We start from the raw sequence: 17423 nt of genomic DNA, 5'->3' as shown, positions 1-17423 counted from the left end.
AGGCGTTAAGCAGAGAATTGACTAAATGGGCCATTCTAGCCAATGAAGGGCAAGTGAGGAGTAAGCAGGAAGATAAGTTAGGAGGCCATCGCAACAATGCAGACTGATGGGATGTCACTGAGCTCAGATCAGAGTTATGATCAGGTTCTGGAGATATTTCGAAGGTAGCGCCGCCAGTGTTTGAGACAGATCGGATAAAGGGACATGAGAAAAAGAGAAGAGCCGAGGATGACTTCACCATTCTTGACCTGAGCAAAACTTGGAAGAAAGGGGCTGCTATTAACAGAGGTGGGGAATACTGCAAGGTCCATGGATGGGGTGGAGGAAATAGCAGGGATCTGTTCAAATATTGCATGTTTGAGATATTCTTAAGATAGTCAAAAGATGCAAGAAGGCAATTCGATATATGTGGTTAGGGTTTGGCAATGAGGCCTCCTGGAGATTTAAATTTGGGAAGCAATAGAATATAAATGGCTGCAGTTCTTTTAATCCATTCCTGTGGGAACAGATCTATCATAGGTGAGACTTTTTGATTAGGTTATTTCGATTGAGATATATCCTCATTCAGGGTGGGTCTTAATCCTCTTACTGGAATCCTTTAAAGATATGAAATTCACAGAAGCACCCAGAGAAGCTGAGAAATGGAGCAACCAGAAACTGTAAGCAACGAAACCTGGGAGAGAAGGACCAGCAGACGCCAGCCGTGTGACAGAGGCATCCTTGATGCTGACAACCTGTCTTCAAAATGCAGATATTATCCCCTTGAGGCCTTGAGTTGGACATTTTCATGGCCTAAGAACTGTAAGTTGTAAATTAACAAATCTTCATTGTAAAAGCCAACCCATTCCTGGTATATTACATTTCAACAGCTTTAGCAAACTAAAACAAAGGTATTTAAAGCTATGAGACTAGTTAAGTCATTAAGGAAATAGCAGAGACTGGAAAGAAAAAAGGTCCAAGGACTGAGACTTGACCTCTTCAAAGTTTAGAGGGAAGAAAGATAAGGAAGAAACAGCAAAGGACAAAGTGCATCCCAAAATATAAGAAAGCAGGAGACGGGCGCCTTAGAAGCCAAGTAGGGAGAATGTCTCAACAAAAAGGGTGTTATCACCTACATCACATGCTGCTGTCAGGTCAGGTAAAATGGGGACAGAGTCTTGACCCCAGTATGGAAGTCACAGGGAAGAGTGGAGGGGTGAGGGGCAAATGAAGGCAGGAAATTGGGGCTAGCCAGTCTGGAAGACTCTTTCAAGCAGACTTTGCTGCAAATAGCAAGATAAAAACAGGGATCTAGCTGATAGAGGAGGGAATAGATCAAGAAAGTTCTTAAGATGTCAAAAATAATAATATGCTTGCTTGATGATAGGAATGAGACAAAAGAGAACAATGACATTATGAGAAGAAGAGACAAGAGAAATGTAACCGATGGAGGTCTTGAGGTATAGCTAATGGGCAGCTTTACTCAGCAATGGCAGCCTGCAGAGGGGCAGTCAAACATTTTGAGGGGAAATCCTAGCCCTTGTGCAAGAGTGCTGGCTTAATCCTTTGGCCTGAATAACACAACCTTACTAGACATGATACAATCATATCAGCCAAGAAATAAACATGTACCACAATTAAAGAAGAGTCCTTTGGTCCATTGGTTTTCAACCAGGTGGCCAAATACCATCCTCTTATAAGGCATTTGGAAATTCAGGGAGTGGTATTTGGGTTGTCAAAATACCTGGAAGATGCTACTGATCTTTAGAGGGTAGGAACCAGAGATAATAAGCCTCCAGCAATGCAGGAGACAATTCTGCACAGAGAACTGTCCTGCCCCAGATGCCAATAGCAACCTCATTGAGAAAGCACCTTACCTGATGTTCTTCAGCCTTCATTCGCAGCCTAATTTTGTCTTCTCTCCCTTGAATAAATTTCACACTCTCATGTGATGCCCTGCAGCTTGGGGGACTCATTAAAAGGCATGAGAAGACTATTTCTTTGTGCTAGTTGGCATGAGAAGGTGCATAGGATAACCATGATAAACATGAACTCTGGTTAGACTTCCAAGATGAAATTTCTGGCTCCAGTGACAGGAGTCAGTTTCCCACCTGTGGATGATAAAAGCCCCTCCCTCATCCAGTTGTTAGAGGATGAAATGAGATAATATATTACAGGGATAAGTATTTAAGCATTGCAGTCATTTTTACTCTTGGAGAAATGTTAACAAAGGAAGCTGGATTTAAATTTTTCAGCATGGTAAAGTGGAATGAGGATTGACTAGGATTTGAAAATCAAGCTCCAAATCCCAGATCTACTTTCTCAGCCATGAGCTCGTAGGTCGTGCTGGTTTGAAAGTATTTATGTACCCTAGAATAGCCACGTTTTAATCTAAATCAATTTTGTGGGAGCAACAGTTTCTTCTCATCCCTATGCAGTACTGTATGTTAGAAACTTTAATTAGATTATCTCCGTGGAGATGTGACTCAATCAAGTGTGGGTATTAAACTTGATTAGGTGGAGACGTGTCTCCACCCATTCTACCTGGGACTTGATTAGTTTACTGGAATCCTATAAAAGAGAATGAGGAGAGAGCCGCAGAACCATGACAGACTTACGAGAGAACCACGAGTCCACCAGCCAGCAACTCTAGGAGATGAAGAAGAAGGTCTCTGGAGAGCTTCATGGAACAAGAAATCAGAAGAGAAAGCTTGCAGACTTCGCCACGTACCCTTCCAGCCAAGAGAGAAATCCTAACTTTCATCAGCCTTCATGAACCAAGGTATCTTTCCCTGGATGCCTTCAATTGGACATTTCTATAGACATGTTTTAATTGAGACATTTTCTCAGTCTTAGAATTGTGAACTATCAACTTATTAAATTCCCCTTTTTGAAAGCCATGTCGTTTCTGGTATACTGCATTCCAGTAGCTAGCAAACTAGAATATAGGTCAATCGATTGTCCTTTCTAATCCTCATCTTTTCACACTTAAAAATATAATAATAATACACCCTTAGAGTGATTGTGAAGATTAAGTGAAATTAGGAAATTGAAGTGATTTGGACAGAATAAAGAGCCATACAAATATAAGGTATTTGTCGCATGTTCTGTTTCTGTAGAACCACCTAAAACGATAATATGCCATGCCCACGTTTGTGTTTTCTTCTTCACTTTTGAATCTTTGTGTTGGCAAAGATTCAAAAGGCAGATAGGGCTCAGTGTAGGTGAGGGAAATGCTTCCTCCATATACACTGTGGGTGGGAAAATTAATTGATGCAATATTTCTAGGAGACAATATGGCCAAAGATACCAAAACTTATGTTTATAAATGCATACACTTATAAAGGAAATAATTTGTGTTTATAAAAGAACCATATAAGAATGATTGCAGCAGTCCCCACAATGGATAAAAATTGAAAACGTTCTTTCGTTGGGAGTTGGTTAAAAAGTAATGCTGCATCCACACACTGGAATATATGCAGCTGCTACAAAATATAAAATAGAACTATACTTAGCCTCATAGAAAGATGTTTATATTAAATTATAGAGTGGAAAATAGCAAATTACTGGAAAGTACTATGATATGATCCCATTTCTGCAAGAAAATACAAATAATTTACAAATACATTTCAAAAGCCTGAAAGAAAATTCCCCAGTCTCTTAAACACCAGTTGTTATCTCTGGGGAAAAGATGAGGGTTGGAGGAGAAAAAGGATTTTTACTCTATATTTAGAAATGCGCCAAATATACATTTTGGCTGAATGCCATATGACCGAGTGCAAAAACTCAAGCCAAACCCATGTATAATTTTATATAATAACTTAATTATTATTACAATTTTATTTTAAAACTATAATGAAATTGTAAGTTTTGACATAAAGTGCAAAAATAATTTTTCAAGACTGTCAGCTTAAAGGATGCTCCTTGGCCCCTCTACTGCCATTTGTGTCACTGAAGAGATGTCACCCTCAACCAGAGTAGGGGAAGAACAAGACGTTTGGAGGTGAGTCTCATTCTTCTCTAACACTGTCTTTTTTTCTTCATTCTTTTTATATCCTTGATTCTTCTGAATCAAGAATCCTTTATCATAGACGTTAGATGTGACTTGGGAGTGTTTCCTCCTTTGAAATTTTAAGGTGGCAAAGTTGACATTCTTTCTTATATTAATAATAAAATAATAAAGGTAAAATAGAATTAAAATAATAATATTATTATTTATAAATTTTATATATATTATATGTAATATATAAATTTTATATTTAATATTATTTATAAATGTGAAGAATTTCCAAATTAGACCTTTTGAAAGACTCGTGGCCTAAATAGAATTAAACATTTAAAAATTCAAAACAGTTCTGAAGGGTTGTTTTACTTAATAACATAAACATTATTACTACAAAGAACTCTATCAAAATTATATTTAATAAAATAATCTTATCTAGGCCATTGGGTCTTGCATTATTTTCAGGTTTCTATAACATTTTTGGCCCACAAAAAGGATACCATTTGTGTCCTAAAGTTTATCTAGCTAACATACTCTCTCCTACCACTCATAAATAGTGTCAGCTATTTCCTATTTATTTTTCACAAGCCTGTATTTCTTTTATGATTTTAAACAGATTTCTATTCCCATCAAACATACCGAAATAGCATTCTCCCATCCCAGAAAAAAAAAAAAATGTATGCGTAGGAGAGTTGGATTAGGCCTCAAAATAGTTCCCAGCCTTTTTTGATAGTACCTGTTGCTTGATTTATTTTCATTTTTTTTCTATGTTGCATGGGCAGGTACCAGGAATCGAAACTGGGGTCTCTGGCATGGCAAGCGAGAATTCTGCCGCTGAGCCACCATTGCACCGCCCTGTTGTTTAATTTTTATGAGACTATGGATCATACCATCGTAGAGCTCTAAGTCCCTTGGAGGTCACCACGACCCACTGTGCCTCCCACTCCGAAGTTTACTGTGTATACTTACCCGATAGGGAAACACTATGATCACAAACATGGTTTTCCCAAGGAGAGACTTCTCCGTTGCACTCTGGATGTGCTGGCCCCTGCAATTTCCCCAAATGTGGGAAACTTGGGGTTGTGGGGGACTCTGTTTGTGCTCTTCCTTGATAAAAGAGAAAAAAATAATAAAATAGAGAAGAAGACGTTCAGTGTGGAATCGGCAGTCTGGCTACCACCAGCCTCCCCTCTCTCCAAATCACGGTTTCAGAGGACGCTGGCTTGGACAGCTGTAACTGCATCTAACCCCAGTCCAGAATTTCCTAGGCGTGCTTTCACTTACAGAGTAAAGCTTAACTCTCTGGCGTGACATTTAATGTCTTCCAAAATACAACTCTGCTTTGCATTTTTGGTCTCATCTCAGGCACCCCCCGGACAACTCGGGACCCCAATCTGCCTGCCCTGTCCCTTTCTTCCATAACGCTTTTCCTGGCAAATGTGTCCTTCACGACCCCACCACCACCGTCACCTCCTCCATGAAGCCCTCTTCCACCATGTCCCAGTAGAGTCCATCTCTCCCTCCTGCCGGTATAGATGAGCAACCCCCTTTCTAATCTGAAAATTCAAAAAAATAGGGACCAGGTCACTGCCCCCTGGAACCCACAGTCCCTTGTGCATTTCTAGCAAATATCCACGTTCAACAAATAGAAGGATCTCAGCAAATGTGGAAAGAAAAAAATGAATGAATGAGTGTATATAATGAGTCCCAAATTTTTGTCTGAATTGTATACCCACCCTGACATTACTGGGAATATTCTGAATATGTCACAAAGCCAGAGTTGGATATCCCTGACCCTTAGGTTTGCAAAGCTCATTCTCTAGAAACCTCAGGTTCACAGTAGAGGCCAAGGGCCACTGGGGGGTTCTGGAAAAAGCAAAGGGCGCCCCCCTACTCACTCACTGTGAATAGAGCAAATACTCTGTTTTTTTTTTATTTTCATCGACCTCTGGATGATACTGTGTTTGCGAGGAGGGAAACTTTCTGTGACCAGAAGTTTTACCAAGAGGACACCTTTTGGTGAGCAGGCCCAGTCTCAGGGCGCCAACTCAAAGGCAAATCATCACTGAAATAAAAGCAACGCTGGCTTGAGAATGGAGTTGTGGCTTCATCTAAAACCAGGGGTGTCCTTGGATGAGGTAGTGCCTCAGTCTCCCCATCCTGCAAACGAGGCAACCAATGACTGCCCTAGGGGTGTGCGAAGGATGGGGAAGGGGAGGTATAACACGTCTAAAGTTCGTAATTTGCACTGATGTTACCCTGCCGGTTTGAAGGGATTTATGTTCCTTAGAAATAGCCATGTTTTAATCCTAATCAGTCTTGTGGGAGCAACTCTTTCTTTCCATCCCTATTCAATGATGTAGGTTGGAAACCTGACTGGGTTGTCTCCACAGACATGTGACTCACCCACCTGTAGGTAATGAGCTTTTGATTGGAGGGAGATGTGACTCCGCCCATTCCAGTGGGTCTTGATTGATTTGCTAGAGTCCTTTAAAGGAGGAAGCATTTTGGAAAAGCCTTGAGATTCTGAGAGAGCAAAGAATGACAGCAAAATGACAAGAGCAGCAGAGACACAAGAACTTGAGGAGAACAGCAGAGACACAGAACTACAGGTTCCACCAGCCAGTGACCTTTGGAGATGAAGGAAAACACCCCTCTGGGGGAGCTTCAGGAAACAAGAAGCCTGGAGAGAAATCTAAAGATTTCGCCACCATGTTTGCCACCTGCCTACCCAGCTGAGAAACCCTAAACTTCATCGGTCTTTCTTAAGGGAAGATAACCTCTTGTGGGTGCCTTCATTTGGACATTTTTATAGACTTGTTTTAATTGGGACATTTCCTTGACCTGTAAACTAGCAACTTATTAAATTCCCCTTTTTAAAGGCCATTCTGCTTCTGGTATATCGCATTCCAGCAGCTAGCAAACTATGACAATTTTTACTTATGAATACCCTGTGTAGCCATCACCCCACTCAAGACACAGACCAATTCCAGCATCCAACAGGATGACCTCATACCCCTTCCCACTTATACCACGCTCCCCCCTCCCCACACCCGTGGTAACCACTGTTCTGACTTCTTTCCCCATAGATTAGTTTTGCCTGTTCTTAAACGCCCTGTAAATTGAATCCTATAGTATGTATTCTTTGACCCCGGCTTCTTCGGTTCAACCCGCTATCGGGAAATTGGTCAATGCTGTTGTGTGTTTTATTTAACTGTTGAAAGCCAAATGAAATGTCAGAGAAGAGAAGAAATTAGAAATCAAAATACTAAACTGTATTTTGCAATATGGCAGCATCGCTGTCTGAGTCTCAGGCCATCTGTGGACTGTAAGCTCCTCGAGAGAAAGAATCGTGTCTCATTCCTTCCTCTGTTTCCATCCCTTTGAAACTATGCCTAGCTCGTAATAGGGGCTCAGCACATTTTGAATTGAAAGTTATGATGTCATAAACCATCTGGCCTTTTTATCCCATCCTTTTCTACCCACAGCCCAGGGAACCTCCCCCTACCTCCCCAAACCCTCCCCCTGTTCCCTGTGAGCTCCATCCTTTGGCTTCCTTTCTGGGCTTCACCCCCACGGTGGCTTCCCTCTACAGACGCTGGAATGACTCACAGGGGTGGAGAGAAGGGAGGTGGGAGGGAGTGGTTCGCTCAGAGGCCTGGACAAATCCATTAGTGGGGCCCCTTCGCCAGGCAGGAGAAAGAGCTGGAAGCAGCATGGCGAGACCCGGTGGTCTGGTGGCCGGAGAGCAGACAGATGCATCCCCAACTGGGCCCCCAGCCTGCACTCCAGACCGGGGGGACCCTGAGACCCATGGGGCTCGGCCTGGGGCCTCTACCTCCCCTCCTCTAATGTGCACTGGGGCCAAGTTTACAGCTCACCCCAGCTGCCGGGCACACTGTCACTCCAGCTGTTACTGAGCAATGGATTCCTGTTGCCAAGATATGGATTTGGTTTTAATAACAGTTAGTGCAAACACTGTAAATTTACTGCTGCGAGAGAGAGTTTTTGAAAACGTCCACTCTGGCTATAATTTTTCAGCCGCGCCAGCTGTTTGTGCTCAGCTCATACCTGACATGGCGCTTTGAAATAGCAATCACTGTATTTATAAGAAGGCAAGGACTCATAAATATGTCACAAGTGGAATATACAACGCCATATTTCACCATTTTCTATTTTAAAATTGTGAGTTATGGCTGCAGAAATGCACGCCCATTAAAGGTGATATGATGTATTTTCTGCCCTGTTCAGGAGTCCATCCATCATTGAGACAATAAAGAAAACCGCACTTACTTTTTTTCTGTCGTCTGTAATTTATGATCCCCAAAAAGCTGTAACCTTTTGGCAGGCTTTGCAGAAACCACTGCACTGTTAGCAACTAAATAACCTTTTATAAGGTTTTAAATGTGTTGCTACATTCTCAATGCACTTGCTGTATTGATCCAGAAGATCTTGGGGGAAAAAAAAAAAGGTAGGGGGAGGAATGGAAGACGATGATCTATAACGCGATCGATAACACCATATAGATTGTTGAAAGATGCTTCTAATGATTTTTGCCAGCCATCATCTTTCAGCATGCCACGCCCTGTCTCTTAGGCTTTGGTCCTGGCTCAGAATTGATTGACCTTGTGTTCCAGCAGTCTCCCTCCCTCCCTCCTGTCAAGCAACCAGACAGGGAGAAGCAGGATGCACTTGCTGTTTGCACAAAAGCTCTGAACATGGCAGAGCTGGAAGGCCCCGTAAGAAGCTGTCTCTCTGCCCCGCTGAGGAAATGGAGGCCCAGCGAGCTGGTGTGACTTGCCCAAGGTCAAACAGCAATATGGGAGCAGCTCGGCCTCGGATTCCGGTTTTCAATCCGAAGTATAAGCATCCATTTCCTGTGTTTGCCCCAAAAGAAAAAGGTGTGGCTGGAGCAGGTGAATCCCTCTCTGGTGAGCTTTGCAGACCCAAATGAATCTGGCTGGCAGTGAAGTGTAGTGGAAAAGTTTAATGAGCTTGGGCATCAGATGGGCCTGGGCTCGACTCCTGATCCCAGCTCTTTTTCTCTTGGGCAGGTAACTAAGCCCTCTGGGTCTCTGCTGCTCCACCTGTGACATGGTGACTGTAATCTAACCTATAAGGTGGTGGAAGAAAACAGACATAGTGTCTACGAAACAGCTTAAAGCCCAGCATGGGGCAATGAGAAAGACAAATATCTGGGCACGGATAAATCCCACCCAACCTCCTCTCAACCCCACCGTGGATTCTCCCTCACGTCACTTTGCCCCAGTGTGTCTTCCAGGACATGGGTGATGGAAACTTTCAGGGAAAGTTTATAAGGAACTATAGGGAAAAGTAGGATAACCTACCCAACTGCAAAAGCTCGGCAGCAAGAGGCATTTCCTCGATTGTCCCAGATGAAAGCAGCCGAGGTGAAGATGGCTTTTTCCTCTCTTTAAGCATAAGCTGAACCAAGCTTCCCAGTCACAGAGACCAGGCAGGCCCATGCAGTCCTCTTTGGAGGGACCCACCAGGGGACCATGTGTACCTGAGCTTTAGACATTACATTCTTGGTGATGATGATTTACCAGTAAAGAAATTGTCCTTTGTGATGCAACCAGACTGAAGCAGTGGATGCATCTTGGCAAAGCCTTAGTCAGGGGACTTTCCTGCAAGAAAGGGCTGAGTTCTCACAATCGATGTTCTATAGACCCTCGATGGATGGTAGGTTCTGCGATGGATGGTAGGTTCTGGGGTCAAGTTGGCCAAGTGATGATGCCCAGTTGTCTGGTCAGGCAAGCACTGGCCTAACCATTACTGCAGGGATAGTTCGTGGCTGGTCGATAAACCGGGAGGCTGGTTTACTACATTATCAGTCAGTTGATGGCAGCTGTGGCTGATTACATCTGCCATCAACTGAAGTCCCACCTCCTGCAAATGAGATAATCCAATCAACTGAAGACTTTTAAGGGAAAAGTGGGGGGTTTTGCTGCTTCTTCAACCACGGAGCCTCTCTGTGGAGTTTGTTGAGACCCACATCAGAGTTGCCAGTTCCACAGCTTACCACATGGATTCTGGTGTTTTTTTTTTTAATATGTTAAGATACAAACATTCTTAACATACATACATCCCATACATGTTGTACAATCAGTGGTTCACAATATCATCACATAGTTGTGTATTCATCACCATGATCATTTTTTTTGAAGATTTGCATCACTCCAGAAAAAGAAATAAAAAAGAAAAACTCATATATACCATACTCCTTGCCACTCCCTCTCATTGACCACTAGTATTTGCATCTATTAAATTTATTTTAACATTCATTCCCCCCTCATTATTTGTTTATTTTTTATCCATAGTTTTTACTCATCTGCCCACACCCTAGAAAAGAGAAGTATCAGACACAGGGTTTTCACAATCACACAGTCACATTGTAAAAGCTATATCACTACACAATCATCTTCAAGAATCAAGGCTACCAGAACACAGCTCTACACTTTCAGGTACTTCCCTCTAGCGTCTCCATTATACCATAAACTAAAAAGGAGATATCTATATAATGTATAAGAATAACCTCCAGGATAAATTCTTGATTCTGAAATCTCAGCCACCGACACTTTAATTTTTCTCACTTCTCTCTTTCCCCTTTTCGTCAAAAGATTTTCTCAATCCCTTGATGCCAGGTCCTAGCTCATCCCAGGATTTCTGTCCCATGTTTTCAGGGAGATTTACACTCCTGGAGTCATGTCCCACACAGAAGGGGACGTTAGTGGTTTCACTTGCTGCATCAGATTAAAGAGAGAGGCCACATCTGAGCAACAAAAGAGGTTCTCTGGGGGTGACTCTTAGGCCTAGTTTTAAGTAGCTTAGCTTATCCTTTGCAGGAATAAGTTTCATAAGGGCAAACCTCAAGATCAAGGGCTCGGCCTATTGATATGGTTGTCCCCACTGATTGTGAGAATGTCAGGAATTCTCCAAATGGGGAAGTTGAGTATTTCCTCCTTTTTCTTTGGTGCCCCAAGGGGACCTTGCAAATACTGCTTTATTCACTGTCCAAATCACTCTGGGATATAAGCCACATGGATTTGGGATCTTCCATTCCCACAGTTGCATGAGACACCTTTATTCATCTCATAGTTACAGATCTCTCCTGTTGGTTTCGTTTCTCTAGAGAACCCTGACTAATACAAGGCTGGTCCACAGCACAAATCCAGCCCACTGCCTGTTTTTGTAAATAAAGTTTTATTGGAACACAGCCACGCCCATTTGATTGCATATTGTTTGGGGCTGCTTTCATGCTACAATGGCAGAGTTGAGCTGTTGCAACACAGATCCTCTGACTCACTGTGCTGGTTTGAAAGGAAGTATGCCCCCTAGAAAAGCCATGTTTTAATCAAAATCCCATTTCATAAAGGTAGAATAGTCCCTATTCAATACTGTATGTTTGAAACTGTAATCAGATCATCTCCCTGGATGATGTCATTTAGTCAAGAGGGGTTGTTAAACTGGATTAGGTGATGACGTGTCTCCACCCATTTGGGTGGGTCTTGATAAGTTTCTGTAGTCCTAAAAAAGAGGAAACATCTTGGAGAATGAAAGATTCAGAGACAGCAGAGCAGAACGACATAGCCACAAGAAGCAGAGTCCACCAGAGTCCATCACCTTTGGAGATGAAGAAGGGAAATGCCTCCCATGGAGCTTCATGAAACAGGAAGCCAGGAGAGAAAGTAGCAGATGATGCTTTGCTCACCATGTGCCTTTCCAGATGAGAGAGAAACCCTGAATATCATCGAACTTCTTGAACCAAGGTATCTTACCCTGGATGCCTTCGATTGGACATTTCTATTGACTTGTTCTAATTGGGACATTTTTTTCAGCCTTAGAACTGTAAACTAGCAACTTATTAAATTCCCCTTTTTAAAAGCCATTCCATTTCTGGTATATTGCATTCCGGCAGCTAACAAACTAGAACACACATCAACCTTAAAATATTTACTAAATGACCCTTTACAAAACAAGCATGTGAACCTCTGCTCTAGACCCCATCCTGCAATGCCACATGCCAGAGGAGGCATCTCAGTAGAAAATGATAAATAACAACAATGATTTAGTATGACAGTATTTTAGTTTCTCAGGCTGCCCAAGCAAATATCATGCAAAGAGATGACTTAAGCATGGGAATTTAATGGCTCATGGTTTAAGGCTAGAAAAAAGCCTAAATCAAGACATCATGAAGGTGACGATTTCTTCCTGAAGACTGGCATTCAGGGCTGGCTGCTGGAGGGCCTTGGTCCTGGGCTCTTACGTCACAAGGTAGTACATGTGACGGCCTCTCCTGGCCTCTCCCTTCTCTTCTGAGTTCTGTTGGATTTCAGCTCCTTGCTTCTGTTGCTTTCTCTCTGTCTGTCTGTTCCCTTTATAAAGCACCTCTATAACAGGATTAAGACCCGTCCTGATTGAGGTGAATCACACCTTAACTGAAGTAACCACATCAAAAGTTCCTACTTACAATGGGTTCACACCCACAAGAATGGATTAAGATTAACAACATGTTCTTCTGGGTCACACAGAGCTTCAAACCACCACAGGTGGTTTATTGTTTACAAGCACTTTCACTGATATGATCTTGAAATCATACTCTCAAGAGATGAGAATTCAAATTATCCTTCTTTCACAGAAGGACATGGTAAGGCTCAGAGAAGCTAAACAATTTTCCCAAGATCACACAGCTTGTCAGGGGCAGAGCTGGAAAATCAAGTCCAGACCAGAAGATCTCAGAGTCCAAGCTTTCTCACTCTTCTGCCCTGAAATCAGCAAACCCCACTCCCTCCAACCCTATCCTTTACCAGCCAGTAGACTTGAGAAGGACACTGAACCCCTAAGAGACTTACTTTCTTCATATTCAAAGTGAGGAGAAGGAGAGTCACTAACTCTCATTTTGAAGGATGCTAAGGGACTCTCCAAGGAAACCCATATACACCAGGACTCTGAAGCATTTCTCGGGGCCAAATTTCTGTGTGCCCACTGAGGGTCCCTGAACTTCATTGAGCCATGTCAGAGCACTTTGAAGCCAACAGGGAGTGCCAATCAGATGCTGAGCACACACAGCAGATACCTCCCTCCCTGCTCCTTGGATCCCCATAAAAGAGCCATCTGCAAGGTCAGAAAAGGTCCCAGGGCTGTCCCTGCTACAGAGGGAGGGGCAGGGGCAGGTAAGCAGGGTAAAAGCAGGCAACCCTTGGCCATGGGTTGTGTTGTCTCTCCCTGTGGAAGTCACTGTCTCTCTCTCTTCTTTGTTTTATCAGAGCACTCCCCCAATCATTATTAACATTATAAATAAAAACGAGAGGCAAGTTATTAAATGTAAAATATGCAAAGTTCCTCCGAGAACTCGCCGGGCAGTTCATAAACGTGACGGCTTAATTTTGCCTGATCCCGGCAGCTGATGAAGCGTCGCCAGCTCACGGGTTAATTGAAGTTGCTAACGAAGTGTAGGAGAGAGGTGGTGACAGGGCAGGTCTCTCCTGCCTGTGGGAGCAGAGGAGAGAAGGGCAACCTGCGACCAGCACGGGGCCTGTAGATTCCTCCATGTCCCAGCAGGCAGCCCTGCCAAGGGCCTGGGAATCACCAAAGAAGGGGACTCTTTCAGAGCCCTCTCACCTGACACCCAGTCCAGCCCCTTTAACAGCCAAGAAGACTTCCTTCTCACCTAGGGAAGAGAACGTTCAAACTGAAATTGAGACCATTGTAGGTAGGGTTAACTTTAGACTGACTGTTCTAGTTTGCTAGCTGCCAGAATGCAAAATACCAGAAACGGAATGGCTTTTAACAAGGGGAATTTAATAAGTTGCTAGTTTACAGTTCTAAGGCCGAGAAAATGTCTCAATTAAAACAAGTCTATAGACATGTCCAATTTAAAGCATCCAGGGAAGGATACCTTGGTTCAAGAAGGCCGACGACGTTCAACGTTTCTCTCTCAGCTGGAAGGGCACATGGTGAACATGGCGGCGTCTTCTGGCTTTCTCATGGCTCTACCAAAAGGGATTCTCTCCAAAACGTTTCCTCTTTTAAAGGATTCCAGTAAGCAACTCCACCTTCAGTGGGTGGAGACACCTCCATGGAAATCATCTAATCAAAAGTTACCACCCACACTTGGGTGGGTCACATCTACATGAAAACAATCAAAATGCTCCCACCCAGCAATACTGATGAGGATCAAAAGGCAAGGCTTTTCTGGGGTCCACCACAGATTCAGACCAGCACACTGACTAAAGGGATTCTGGCTCTCCAAAGCCCCTGACTTCAAAAGCCAGGCTGAGTTTCTGTTGACCTGTCCACAGGTATGCAGTCAGGGTTCTTTTTTGTGGGCTTCTAAGCTATCAACGTGGAAACGCCATCAAGACCTACCTCTGTGACCTTGTCTCCCTCGATGGAAAGCAAGAGTGACCAGAAGACCCTTGTCTTCTGCCTCTTCAACCCACCCAAGCATCAAAACACTGCTGGCTACTTATGATGAGGTCTAACAGTCACCTCCAGAGAACCTCTTTTGTTGCTCAGATGTGGCCTCTCTCTCTAAGCCGACTCCGCAAATGAACACACTGCCTTCCCCACTATTTGGGATACAACTTCCAGGGCTGTATATCTCCCTGGCAGTGTGGGACATGACTCCCAGGAGGAGCCTGGCTCTGGCATGGTGAGATTGAGAAAGTCTTCGTGACCAAAAGGAGGAAGAGAAACGAAACAAATTGAAGTTTCATTGGCTAAAGATTTCAAATACAGGCAAGAGGTCATTCAGGAGGTTATTCTTATGCAATGTATAGATATCCCCTTTCAGTTTTTGGTGTATTGGAGTACCTAAAGGGAAATACCTTAAACGGTTGAACTGTAATCCAATAGCCTTGATTCCTGAAGATGACTCAATAGAATTTTTAAGGTGTGACTGTGAGATTGTGACTAACACTCCCTTTATCCAGTGTAAGGACAGATGAGTAAGTACGAAAAAAAAAAGATAAAAAATAAATAAATAATAAGGGGGAGTAGGGGTATGGGATCTTTTGGGTGTTCTTTTTCACTTTTATTTTTACTTTTATTATTATTCTTAATTTTTTTGGACAATTGAACATGTTCAAAAATTGATTGCGATGACGAATGCACAGCTATAGGGTGGTACTGTGAACCACTGATTTTACAATTTGGATGATTATATAGTATGTGAATAAATAATATATCTTAATAAAATTTCATTTAAAAAACTGCAAAGGTGACAGTGGAGTTATACAGTGGAGATAGGATTTAAGAAATGAGCATGATTGCTGAATCACTAAATTGATATTTCTTTTAGTCTCCAGTATCTTAGAGTAGTGAGAAGTAAAAACCTAAAATTTGTGAAATTATAACCCATACCAAACTCTGAAATCTGTTCTACAGCTAATTGTTGTGCTGTTGCTTTGAATTTATTCCTTTTTTGTATATATGTTATTTTTCACAAAAAAAAAAATGAAAGCAAATAAATTCTGATGATAAAAAATTCCTCCTAGGCTCCGAAATTCTGGAGCAGCTAGAAGGAAAAATCTGAGATAATGGAATAGTAGCCCATGACAAACTCTGGGACCTGTCCTCCAAGTAGTTGTTGCAGAGTGCTTTGAAAATTATTGTTTTTCCTTTCTTGGCTTTGTAATATATGTTATACTATACAACAACAACAAAAAAAAAGTTAAAAAATAATTAAATAAAATTTTTAAAACTGGCTGCTAGCCTTTTTCCAAACGGAAGGCAGCAGCAGGAAGGAGCAACGAAACTTTTGGGAGACAGTTTAGTAGAGCACAAAGAACAAAGAATTTGGAGTCAAAAGAAGTTTATTACAGTGCTGGTTCTGCTATGGTCTAGTTTAAGTCCATGAACAAGTTCCCTAAATTCTCTGAGCCTCAACGACTTCATCTATGTAAGACAAAGATGTAATCCAGGTCTTGCCTTCTTCATGGATTTATTTTAGGAAACATGGGAGATGCTTTCTATTATCACTATTGGTAGCTTTTTAAAAACCAGTGTATTAACCAGTAAGTATTTATTAAGAAACTTCTAAATTCCAAACCTGGTGATGTGCGGGAAGTGGGGGAGGGAAAGGGGGAGCAAAGTGGGGTAAAAGAGTATAAATATAGGATCTTCCATGCAGGAAGGCAGTGCTAATCCAAGTAAAACCACCAGAAAATGATAAATGGTTATTATATTCGTCAGTGCCGGGATAACGCTGGAGGAAATGGAGTTCTGAAAAAAGCACTGTCCTGATAGTCCAGGAAGCAGGTTCTCATCATGCTCAGCCGGCAACTCCATGAACAATTTGGAAGTCACTTAAGTATTTTGGCTTCAGTTTCCTGGTTCTTAAGACGAGAGAGAAAGATTAAAAATCCTCCAAGATCCTAGTAGCTTTAAAAGTCTGATACTAGGCAATATCATAAAGCAGAGGCAAACTACAAAATGCATTTTTAATAAATATGTCAGAAGATTGATGCCCTTAATATGTAAAGGGGCTTTAAAAAATCAATAGGAAAAAGATGAATACCTCAAAAGAAAAAAAAAATAGCTGAGGAACAAAGGATTTTGTGCAAAGATATCCCTGCTGATTGTAATAAAGAAAAATTGAAAAAAGTCTAACACAAAGCAATAGGGGAATATTTTCATTTTCATTGTAGTACAGTCTAATATACGTAGTCATTGATAATCATATTTCATAATATTAAATGGTAAAAGGAAATGTTCATAAAAAAGAATGAAAATCTACATGATTCCAATTTTTTAAAAGACAAAGATAGATGACTAATTAATTGATAGAAATTAACAAAACGCTAGAAGAATTTTAATAGTAGTTATCTCTGAGTGCGGATTAATAATTTTATTTCTCCTATACACTTTTATGTTTTTCTTGAATTTCCTCCAATGGGGACATTATTTTTTAATTTAGAAAAAATAGATCTAATCTATGATACCACAGAAAAGCAAATTCAGGGTTTTACTTTCAGCTCCATTAAAATTTCATTCTAGCACCGACATGATTGAAGTTTCACTAACATAAATTTTCCAAAGGTTATTAAAAACAGCCATTATTATTCTGCGGCTGCTTCTCTATAATAACCTCTAACTCACTGTGTCTTAATTGTGATTAGCCTACCTGTATCTTCAACCATATAGAAGATTCCTCGAGGACAGGGATCTAGTCAAACTCATCTACAACACCAAGTACCATAATAAGCGCTCAATAAATGGAAAGCGAGCCGTAGAGATCGCTGGTCTGAAAGAAATGGAGTGAGAACAGCTAGAAAGCGAGGTGGGCGTTGAAGGCTGGGTGGCGGTGGATACAAATTCACTCATTTATTCCATACCTATGAGTTCCCGAACTCCTTGGGGGCATTGAGGATTCTTAGTTAAGTAGGGCCCAGAGCCTAGTGGTGAGAGACCCACAACT

At 41.9% G+C, this 17423-nt stretch overlaps 1 long non-coding RNA gene and 1 pseudogene across 1 annotated transcript; one reads left to right on the top strand and one right to left on the bottom strand.

The window, feature by feature from the left end:
• Nucleotides 1–4943: 4943 nt before the first annotated feature.
• Nucleotides 4944–5093, top strand: LOC143670094 (U1 spliceosomal RNA; annotated as a pseudogene).
• A 358-nt stretch (nt 5094–5451) lies between these two features.
• Nucleotides 5452–9523, bottom strand: LOC143669793 (uncharacterized). Its single transcript, XR_013169062.1, has 3 exons — nt 9331–9523; nt 8276–9095; nt 5452–5538 (listed from the first exon to the last, which is right to left on the bottom strand). It is a non-coding gene; the product is annotated as an uncharacterized LOC143669793 (long non-coding RNA).
• Nucleotides 9524–17423: the final 7900 nt, after the last annotated feature.

This window comes from Tamandua tetradactyla, chromosome 26, assembly GCF_023851605.1.
Source record: "Tamandua tetradactyla isolate mTamTet1 chromosome 26, mTamTet1.pri, whole genome shotgun sequence".
Lineage (NCBI taxonomy): Eukaryota > Metazoa > Chordata > Mammalia > Pilosa > Myrmecophagidae > Tamandua > Tamandua tetradactyla.
Note: the sequence above shows the minus strand (reverse complement) of the source record. Positions and strands in the feature narration are given on the sequence as shown.